Source organism: Erythranthe guttata, chromosome 10 (assembly GCF_056151865.1).
Source record: "Erythranthe guttata isolate IM_541 chromosome 10, IM_541, whole genome shotgun sequence".
NCBI classification, from domain to species: Eukaryota; Viridiplantae; Streptophyta; class Magnoliopsida; order Lamiales; family Phrymaceae; genus Erythranthe; species Erythranthe guttata.
In genome coordinates this window covers 11,613,260-11,625,216 of record NC_142542.1, presented here as the reverse complement: position 1 = coordinate 11,625,216, position 11,957 = coordinate 11,613,260, and the positions used below count along the sequence as shown (strand labels likewise).

Here is an 11,957-nt window from a genome sequence, read left to right as displayed (position 1 = left end):
ATCTTCTGGTGCGACGCCTAACGGATAGAGTTATCATGTCTGATGACTCTATACGCCACACTGATATATGTTGTCTCCGTGAAGCCTGGCGCATTAGCAAAAATCTACGGGGATGGATTGCATCGGTTGATAATCACACATATATATCCGTCAGAAAAAATATTTCTAATGGAGTAAAACCGTTAGAAATACTGCGTTAGAAATTTAAGGCATGAAATTACTAACGGATATAATCCGTTAGAATAATTAATAAACCGTTAGAAAAATAAATATTTCTAACAGTTTAGATATAGCTGTTAGAAAATTAAAGAAAGAAAAAAAAAATAAAAAATAATCCCCACACATACACATATATTTATTTAATATGCGCTCTAAATTTGGAACTCGTATTCATTACACAAGTAATACATTATACAAATAACTAAATGAATTCAAAAAAACCGATACATATATTCCACCATTACAATTTCATTCTCCATCATTCTGTGCATTAAGTTCCTAACACTCATGTAAATGTATACAGAATAACAGAACATAGTACATAAACACATATACAACTAACCAAATCTCAAGAAAATTAACGTATCCCTTGAACAATGTCGGTCGGGTACCATAAAATCGGTGAATTATCAAGCTGTCCATAGTTGATGCCACCAAGCATTGTTGCAATAACATGTAGCTGGGACAATAGCTAGGTATCCCCAAGTTCTGGTACTCAGATTATTTTGAACTAAATTCAATAGCTATCAGAAAGTTAAGGAAATCAAAAGATAAAAAACCCCCTCTATGCTCAACTCAAGATAATACTTTGTCAAAAAAATAGTTTATACCATTTTGTTCAACATTTTTCATCTCGTTAAGCTCACGTCTGGCTGCAAGTATGGTTGCGGTTCATTCTTCAGGTTCTGCAAATCTGCTCTGGTGAAACCTGGTGTTCAATATGAAACATTATCAAATTCAACATCTTTCAAAACAACAATAATTCGTTACAAATTTAGTACAAATTTCGCAAAGATCATCTCTACCTTATTATGGCCAACCAAACCCTCTGAAAATAGAACAAGTTTGAAGCAACATTTGAAATGTAGATGGAGACACCTAAATACAATATAAATTAACTCGAAGTTGGACAAAATATGCACAACACTAGATTTTTAGGATAGTAGACTAAAAGTCTCGCTTATAGCTACATTTTTAGTATTGAATTAATAAAATAGTTTATTATCATTTTATGAGAATCTGCACTAGGGTATTCAGTGCATTTAATTGATTGTTTGTCAATTAATTAAAAGCATAAGTCTAATATTCTAATAGTATTCGAAATGGTGTGCTACGGCGCACATAAAGATCATTTTGAAAGTTCGTTTAGAATGTAAAGATAAACGTTCACAATCTAGATGGAAATGGACTATCCATTGGTAAAAGATTGTAACACAATATTTAAGTGATTGGTCTTGATCACAGTAAACAGAGAATAACTTTTGTAGTTATTGTTTTGACTTATTGTGCTAGCACACCCGACATGTGTTGAATCGGACAAAGTGAAATAATTGTATCACTGTTCATAAATGAAACTGTATTATTTCTAGTTGACGGTAAATTACTTGCTCTCTTAATCCCTAGATTATTAGCGTACACATTTAATTGATGATCTCTACTTTGATGTCACAGTGGGAAAGATTCCTATATTGAGTCAAATGGCCCCCGGTGCGTTGGGTAGAGACATTAAAAATTAATAGGTGGAAAATAATTGTTGAAAGGAATCCACATCTCTGAAATATGAGATTGATAATAACCCTTGAGTAACTTATAAGATTTGTTTATGCCAAGTCCTGACCAGGTGGATTTCGTATCCGGCATACTCAAATAAGTTAAGCGGGTAAGACTCATGAAAAGAAACCATTTAATTTATTTAGCAGTGAATAAATTATTTGGTGGTTATAAGACTTCTTAATGTGGGGATAATCTAAGTAATGATCGACTGGAGCTCAAATGTAATATTTGAGAATATGAACGGGAGTTCAATAATTATTTGGTAGTGGAAAATAAATAATTATTTAATGATTAATTAAATGAATTCTTTTAAGAGTTTGGATTTAATTAATTATAAGTTGCCCGATTTATATTTTCTCCTTTAGTCCCTATTGTAGCCCAATGGATTTTCTAATTAATCGAGAAAATAAAGTTCAACCAATATTATATATTGGAATTAATATAGCCGAAAATTAAGTCCCCATTGGATTGCAATTTTCGACTATATAGAGTTATAGGAGTGGGATTTGTTCCATGAAATTCTCTCTATGTGTGACTCTAATTCCTTGTTCTATATATAATAGAGATTGGGTTGATGAGGGAGATGATTAACACGCCTATTCACGTTTCGGAGAAGATAATTTTTCTCTTCTTCTTTTCTCTCTAAGTTTCTCGATTATAGGTTTAGATTTGTTCAAGTACAAGTCCACCCTTGTAGAATAATTATTAATCCGGGATATACAATAGAAGATTATAGATTTTTGGAGCAAACTATTATTCCTAAAATTTCTGAGCAGTCCTGCGAAGAAATTCACCATAAATCAACCGATAATCCGATAGGCTTAAAATTTATACAGTAGCTTCCTAACCCATAGTATTATAATCCGTCCAAAAGGTTTCGTAATCAGATCAATCATATCAGAGATATCGCTGAAGGAAGATGGCAAGAAATTTCTGGACAGCAGTTTTTCGAGGATTGAAGGCTTGGTGTGGATCTTTGTTCGTGCGCCGAAGATAGAAACGAATCTGCTCGTGTAAACTGTAAGTTGCTAGATTAGATTTACTACGCTTTAAACGAATCTAATCAAAGCATGTTAATAAAATTAAAACCGTCTAATCTAGAACCTCTTGCGAATTTTCATTGAATCATGGGCTTCACATCCCAACATAGATTTCCCGAGATTTTCAAACTAAAGCATATACATTTATAGCAGATTAAGCCGGAGTATATAACAGTTTCCATAAGAGATAACTGACCCGAAGATTGAAAGAATCTTTACTCTACCAGCAACATCAAGCCTATCGACGGTTACATGTTTGCCAAAATCTCCAGGCCTTAAACTTCTAACAAGATTATTATTGTATAAAATGTAAATGGTCAAATCAAAATCCGAACGGTTATTCAAAGAACATATAATTGACAGAATATTGAAAGAAAAATAACCTTGTATACCTAGTTAATTCAAAATAAGGAGCAGTAAATCTCAATTCATGTCCAATAATCTTGTATACCTAGTTAAGATAGCAACTTCAACGTAATGTGAATCTTTCCACGCATGAGAATGTGTTCTGAGGATAACTCCAACTTCTCCTTGAGATAAGACCCGCAATTTTCCTGCTTAATCGATGGAGAAAAAAAACCTCTCCTAAATCTAATACAAATAAGTGAATATATTTATTTAACCACATAACCATATATATTAGAGATTTTACACATGAAAGCAAATCCATACAACCTTTGCCGACCAGCCTTGTATCTCCACTCCTATGGCAGATTTAAGAAAAAACTAGAGGACAAAATATTATATATTTCTCTGAAGTAATACATCTAGTTCCATAAAACAGAACACACACCAAAAAATCAGTTTAATTTTTTTAATCGATAAAATAAACCGGCACCCATGACAAAAACTCAAAACTGAAAAATGGGTATCTGTACTCAATGCGCGTTTATTAGATTAATGAAATAACCGTAGGATATAGATCAATGGTGAAGGAAATCGAAAATACATATGACAATAATCATTACATATGATTAAGAACCCTAAATAAATTCAAACTTCACTTAATTTTAAAAACAAAATCAAATTTAGGGTCTGTTCTGCAAAAACCCTAAAACACGAATAACATTGGAAGATAGAGAATACCTGAAATTTTCGAGGGCTTTGCGGCGGCGGCGGCAGTAGAGGCAACAGCGGAACTGGCGGCAGCGGTTGTGGGGCGGTTGAGAGCAAAGATGGAAAGCAATGGCAGCCAACAAAGGTCATCGAAGGTTTTACTAGGGAAAAGAAGGGAAAGGTGAAATTATATAAAAATGTTGAGAAGGAAATCAAAAGTCAAATATATAATGTCAAAATGGTTTGAATAACTATAGCACTCACGGGTATTAAACATTTAAGATTCAAGAAAACAAATTGAGTATTAATTGTAACGTATATGTTTAATTCTAACCGATAATATCCATTAGTAATTACTACCGGATATATCTGTTAGAAATCACAAATTTGTGCCGTTAGAAATGTCCATTTTGGTGTAGTAAATTATATTATTAATTCGAATAATATAATTTTATTTCATTGAAGAACGAATAAATTTGTTGTTTAATTTAATACTCTTGACTTATTGGACTTTGTCATCGTTTTTTCAAACTTTATTGCATCAATGTTGTACTCCTCATAAACGTGGTTGTCGACATCTTCATCGGCAATTCCATCCTCTTTGTCGTTATTTGGTTCTTCATGGTAGACGTCAATCATTTCTTTCTATGCATCATGTTCCAATACTAACAAACAAAACAAATAAGGATATACATCAACGTAAATAACTACATTCAATTATTGCATAAATGATTGGAATTCACGGCATCAGTGTGTACAGCTGAAGATGCTCATTAGGAATATCGATCAAGAGAGAGGTTTGTGCAATGGAGCTCGTCTACTGCAAATTGAAAGTGTTGGGGATCGTGCATGTATACGCAGCGGAATTTAAAATTTTTATATCGAACTAGTTTCGATTACATGCATAAACTAATCACATAGTCAACGTACCTTAACGCTTCCGCCATACATATGGTAATTATCGATTTAATTGAAAAATACATAAAACCGAAAATCACGAAACATGCTTATTCATCATTCAATGAAATCGAAACACATAATCACATATTACTCACAATCATAAATTATAATTCATACAAAATATGCTCGAATTAATTTACGAAAGTTTCGATTCATTTACCTCTTGTAGCGTGTGATTTCGACGAATCGAAATCCTAGAACGAGTCACGTACAAGCTGCAAATTACCAATCCTCGGGGCTGCAATTCACGGCTGGAACAAGCTGATCCAGCAAGCAACGAACGGCGATGAATGGCAGCAGGAGCGGCGGCGCGTGGCAGCAGCAGCGGCGGCGCGTGAGCGGCGGTGCGGCGCGTGCGGCGGTGCGTGGATTCGTCGGGGCAGCAGCTCCTCTCCAATTAGGTTTCACCTCGTATTTTCGACCCACTCGAACTACAGCACTAGCTAGATGTAAACGAGTTAGATAACAACACGAATATAACGAAAAAGGAGGAGAAAACCGGCGGTTTTCCGGCGGTGGTCGGCGGTGGCGCGTGCGGGGCAGCAACGGCCGAAGGGGAGAGCGGCTAGGGCTTGAGCGGCTAGGGTTTTGTTCTGAAAATCTGATCTCAAACTCTTGTTTGAGGTCTATTTATACCTAGGGTTTTCAACCCTAGTGGGCTTAAGTCATTGGGCTTGACCCACTGATGCATTAAGCCCATTCCCTTGTCGGCCTCGTTTCTAATAAACGATCGTCCACAAAATTATAACAAAATTATATTTGTGACGAGCTCAGAGTCCTCGTCGATACGAGTGCCTCTTCGAAATTTCCAATTTCCAAAATTGGAAACTTCCACTTTAGTGGACTTGCTAAATCGGGAAACTTCCCAATTGAGAAACTTCACTAAATTCCGCATTTCTCTCTTTCTCCACGTTTATTCCGATTCGCAATTCACAATTACGAATCTTGGGGAGAGCGGCTAGGGCTTGAGCGGCTAGGGTTTTGTTCTGAAAATCTGATCTCAAACTCTTGTTTGAGGTCTATTTATACCTAGGGTTTTCAACCCTAGTGGGCTTAAGTCATTGGGCTTGACCCACTGATGCATTAAGTCCATTCCCTTGTCGGCCTCGTTTCTAATAAACAATCGTCCACAAAATTATAACAAAATTATATTTGTAACGAGCTCAGAGTCCTCGTCGATACGAGTGCCTCTTCGAAATTTCCAATTTCCAAAATTGGAAACTTCCACTTTAGTGGACTTGCTAAATCGGGAAACTTCCCAATTTAGAAACTTCACTAAATTCCGCATTTCTCTCTTTCTCCACGTTTATTCCGATTCGCAATTCACAATTACGAATCTTGGATTCAATCATATTGACATCCAATCGTTCAAAGATTAACACATTAATCTATGCTTGTTGTTATCAAGGATCTATATTACACGAGAAGTGTGACCCTCAATGGTTCAGGTGTATGCTAGCCGTGGGCTCACAACTCTTTGTGATTCGAACAACACATTCTTCTTATACGAACTCCTCCCAAGAGTCCCGATTAGAGTAAAACTCGTTTTACCTAATCCCCGATCAAATCGGTGCCCAACGAATCAAGATTGGCGTCTAGCAACTACGCATCATGATTCCCTAGATACAAATGAAGTGCCTGCAAGAACCTTATGATATAGTTAGCGTACAGTACGATCCTTTCGTAGCACATGTCCCGATTGAACTAGAGGCATTGGTTCACCGAGACCTCTTATAAAGTTCAATAACCGTGCGAACGTTCTAGGTGTTATAAATCCGTTCGTGTGCGACTTAGGGAAACACATTTCCCTAATCACCCCACTATCAACTCTGGCCAGAGATTCCATGGATTATAAACCGTCAGAACACACAGGACATCCATGACTACTCAAGCGCTCGAATCCCCTACTACAATGCACAGACTTCACACTAGATTTCGGATTGCACGAACGTTGGCCCTTGGAGTGGTCCGCGGTGGGACTCAGGGACAGGTCACGATACAATCGGTCCTCTAGTGAAGTCACGGTGATGTCTGGGTCTTAAGGACTAATGGTGTACAACTATATCTTAGAAACCTATTACTCGATGAATGAGAACCACTTATAGATTTCTAGGGCGAGGGAGTTCAGTGAACTCATCTAATATGAGCACCCACTCAAGTATGCCGATGTCACAACACCGATGACTGATGAGACGCAGTACACATACACTAAGTGCTAGTCTCAAAAGGGAAAGGCCGGTATCCTCATTATTGGCGTAACCCATCGACTAGGAACAAGGTTTAACAGTTACATTACATTGCTGAGTTATCTCACGATTCTACTAGATCAACTCACAGTAATAGAGTAACTCGTTAGGACTATATCTATGCTACTTGCATGGGATAACAGATATAGAATGCCAAATAAGATATTTTATTATTACGAACGAAAAACGATTGTTTTATTACAAAGAAAAAGAGAAGGACCACAACCACAAGTTGGCTTGCCGGTCACCTACTCTAACAATCTCCCACTTGACCTAAAGCCAACTACTCATAAATCTAAGTCCCATCGACTCTCGATGTTTCTCGTGGACTGATCCTGACAATGGCTTGGTGAAGGGATCTGCAATATTGTCCTCCGAGGTGACTCTGTCTAGCTTGACTTCACCTCTTTCTATGATCTCTCGGATCACATGGTATTTTCTCAACACGTGCTTCGACTTCTGATGAGCTCTTTGTTAGAGTAGGTGACCAACAAGCCAACTTGTGGTTGTGGTCTTTCGTATTTATTATGGTAATAAACGAACCTTTATTCGTATTAATGATAAAACACCTTGGCATTCTATATCTTTGTCCCTTTGTCACAAGCATAGCTATAGTCCTTACAGTTATTACAAGTACTAGTAATTGATCGTTAGGATCGTGAGATATTTACTTAAGTATTATAACTGTTAAACGTGTTCCTAGTCGAAGGGTTACGCCACCAATGAGGATATTGGCCTTTCCCATTAGAAGACTAGCACTTAGTGTATGTGTACTGCGTCTCATCAGTAAACGGTATTGTGATATCGGCATGCATAAGTGGGTGCTCGTAAGTTGACGAGTTCACTGAACTCCCTCACCCTAGAAATCTCTAAGTGGTTCCCAATAATCGAGTAGAGATATCTATGGTATAGTTGTACACCATTAGTCCTTATGACCTAGACATCACCGTGACTTCACTAGAGGACCAGCTGTATCGTGACCTGTCTCTGAGTTCCACCGAGGACCATCCCAAGGGCCAGTGTTCGTGCAGTCCGAAATCTAGTGGGAGGTCTGTGCATTGTAGTCGGGGATTCGATCGCTAGAATAGTCTTGGATGTCCCGTGTGTTCTGAAAGTTTGTAATCATTCTAAGTCTCTGGCCAGAGCTGACTAAGTGATGATTAGAGAATTCGATTCTCTAAGTCATGCACGTGACGATTACAACACTTGGAACGATCGCACCGTCATCGAACATATAAAGAGGTCTCGATGAACCAATGCCTCTAGTTCGATCGGGACATATGTATCGAAGGGACCGTACTGTACGTTAACTATATCTGAAGGTTCTTGCAGGCACTTCATTTGTATCTAGGGAATCATGACGCGTAGTTGCTAGACGCCAATCTTGATTCGTTGGGTGATTAAGGTGAAACGAGTTTCATCTTAATCGTAACTCTAAGGGGACGAGTTTTGACCACAAAGGGTTGTGGGCCCACGGCTAGCTTACACCTGAACCATCGAGGGTCACACTGCTCGTGCACATGAGATCTTTGAATAAACGGTCAGAGATAAAATGGTTTATCTTTGCATGATTGGAAGTCAATATGATTGGGTCCAACATTCGTAATTTGGAATTATGAATGAGAATAAGAAAAGGAAAAGAATAGGCAAATGTATTAGTGGACTTTCTAAATCGGGAAGTTTCCAAATTTAGAAAGTGCACTGAATTAGGGTTTCCACTTTTGGAAAGTTGGAAATCGAGAGTTGGCACTCGTAATGACGAGGACATTATAATGATTCCGAAAATATAATCGTTACAATTTTCCGATCATTGAATTGAGAGAGACGAGCAAGTAAAAGAACTAACGAACTTAAGCTGTTGGGCCTTGTCGAACTTAAGCCCGTTAGGGTTTTATGCAAGACATATAAATACTTGATTTATAGGTCTTACACACACACAACTAAGAGAACACACGTTCATAACCCTAGCCGCTGCCTCTCTCGATCAGCCACCCTCTCCCACGGCCACCACCACCGCGCCGTCGCCGGAAATTCGCCGGAATCGGCCACCCGTTGGCCGATCTCTTTCGGTATTCCTTTCCTTCTTTCTTTTCTTCCGTTGTTCTGACTATTACGTGTCTAGTGCCACATGTTTATTAGATCGAAGTATACGAGGTGAAATCCAAGAGGAGGAAGATCGAAGAATCGAAGATGCGAGAAGGCAATTCCGAAAAACTGCTCTCGGATTTTCTGCGCTCCCCAGCGAGAAAATTCGCCATAAATCAACCGGTCATCCGATGGACGTGAAATTTTGACAGCAGCTTCACGACTCATGAATCTACCATCGTACAGAAGGAATTGTTCATCCAGTAAATACGCATGGAGATACTGAAGTCGGAGCAAGGCTGTAATTTCAGATCAGCAAACAGGTTGGATCAATAGGAGTGGGAAGAGCAGCTAGCCATCTTCTCTGCGCGTGAATCACATGCGCTGCCGTAGCTCGGATCATCGCCGTCGCTACCCCGGATTGCACGGATTGGTTTCCGTTGCAATCTAGCTTTGCTTAGTGCGCCTACCTCACGCTTCAAGAGGTAATGTTTCGAATCTATTGTCATTCGATTCGGTTACGTTTAAATTAATATATGCATGTTCGTTTTAATAAGAAACTTGTATGATTTTATGTGACTACATGAAATTGGTTTTATTATTGCGAGCATGATTATTTGATTTAAACGCGAGCATGCTAATTGATTTAATTTCGATTAAGTAATCAAGCATGTATGTTGTTTTAATTTCGCTGGAAGCGCAAAGGTACGCAATGTATGTTGTTTTTAATTTCGCTGGAAGCTCAAATGTAAGCAATTAATTGATTTAATTATCGGGCATGTGCTTATGTGTTTTAAAGTTGTTTAATTCGCATAAAATTTTTGTTTTCCGCTGCGTACACGTGCCCGAAACCCAACAGTGGTATCAGAGCTCGTTGCGTAATTAATTGCGTTGTATAACATGCTATGATTTTATGCATGTTCGATTTATTGAAGTAGTGATTGTCGTATTATGTAATTGGGATTTTTCGTAAGTTTAAAATATTTTTGAAATATTGTTTAGAATTTTTCCAGCTTTAAAATTGTTTAAAATTTGAAAATCGGATCTGAAATTGTTTTAAAAAAACGTCGGTTTTTGTTGTTCGGATCGAACCGGTCGAACCGGCCGGTTCGATTGTTGTGTGCGATTTAGTTGACCGAATCCACGTGGATTCGGGTCGGTCAGACCGGTTCCCGGTCCGACTGACCCGACCCACTGATTTGGGTCAGCTGGACCGGACAGAACCGGACCGCTTTGGTCCGAACCGGTCAGACCGGTTGGGCCGAACCGGTTCACTGAAAAAAAAAAAAAAAAAAAAATATTTCAGATTTCTAAAATTAAACTTAAAACAAATTGATTTTAATTTTTGGAAAATTATTTTCAATTAATCCCAATTAGATAATTGGATCGACGATCATCTATTTTAGTAAATAGGTGTTAGATTAATTAATTAATTTAAATTGTTAAATTGATTTCAATTAATAGAACACATATATAATATTGATTATAGTTCAACTTAATTAGTAGTACCTCAACATTATTTGAATGATTTATGCTAGTTGAGGTTCTATAATTATTTTGAAAAACTCGATAATTAATTAATGTAATTAATTATGTAATTAGGTCGTATGTTCCTCTTAGGACAATATGCGTTTCCATATACCTTTAGAGAACATAGATGTAGGAATCACATAGACCAATCCGAACCTTCTGATGAGATAAAACTTTTAATAAAACCCCTCATTCTTAATCTAATTGAGAATCATTTCAAGCTATAAAGAATGACCCAATCTGTTGAGTTATTTCTTTCCTTCTGCCAACGGTTGGATTATGTGTAGCCCTTTGCTGTAGTGCAGTAAGCCGTGTTAGCGGGGAGTGCTATGGTAGAGTAAGCTGTAATTCAATTGACATAGCGATGAAGGTAGCCATAGAAAGGGGTTATGTTGGATTAACGTGGTCGGCTAGATTAACTAGGGACTGCATTAGTTTGGCATAATCAAGTTCTATGAGCATCTTTGATTGGTAGGTTAGACTTGACACACGACGATTTTGATATTCGCGAGATTAACTTAGGTCATTATCAAGTGTGAGGAAAGTTTAATTTAGGGTCATATTGTGGATATGATTGATTGTGATCTACCTTTGGGCAAATATAATCGGGCTAGATTAACTACGGGTTATATTTGTCTATTGGACCTAAAGCCCATTAAGAAAAATCAGTTTTCTCGTTTGTCTACTAGAGGGAAGTGGAACTCGATAAAATTAGTGGGAGAACAATTAAATAACATAAGTCCAAACATTTAATTGTAACAATCATTTAACGCGAATCTCTAATAATCCTCTTCTCTATATGTCTCAGATAATCATGTCTAAGAATCCCATAATGTCAATCCTCGACAATAATCTTAATGGCCCTAATTACCTAGATTGGTTGCGTAGTCTTAAGCTTGTGCTAACTGTTGAGGGGCGTCTCTATGTTTTGAACGAGAGACTTCCCGCCACTATACCTACCACAGCAACTGATGCTGAAAAGGAAACTTATGAAGTTTGGAAGAAAGATTACACTCATGCTAGGTGCTATATGATAGTCGCCATGGAGCCCGCGCTTGCGAGGAAATATGAGTCTCACATGCATGCTTTCGATATAAAGGCTCATCTCGATAGCATGTATAGTGAGAATATTAGGGCATCGAGGTACGCTGCTACAAAGGAGTTGATCACGGCAAGACTGCGCGAAGGGACTTCGGTCCACGAGCACTGTCTCAAAATGATCACTCTCCTTGAAAAGCTAGTGAATCTTGATGTCACCCTCCCGGCC

The 11,957-nt window shown here is 37.9% G+C and overlaps 1 long non-coding RNA gene across 1 annotated transcript; it reads right to left on the bottom strand.

Annotated features, from left to right (window-relative positions):
* Window positions 1–389: 389 nt before the first annotated feature.
* Window positions 390–5,407, bottom strand: LOC148767517 (uncharacterized). The gene is made up of 4 exons (XR_016033849.1): window positions 4,990–5,407; window positions 3,900–4,030; window positions 3,265–3,367; window positions 390–928 (listed from the first exon to the last, which is right to left on the bottom strand). It is a non-coding gene; the product is annotated as an uncharacterized LOC148767517 (long non-coding RNA).
* Between the last annotated feature and the right edge of the window lie 6,550 nt (window positions 5,408–11,957).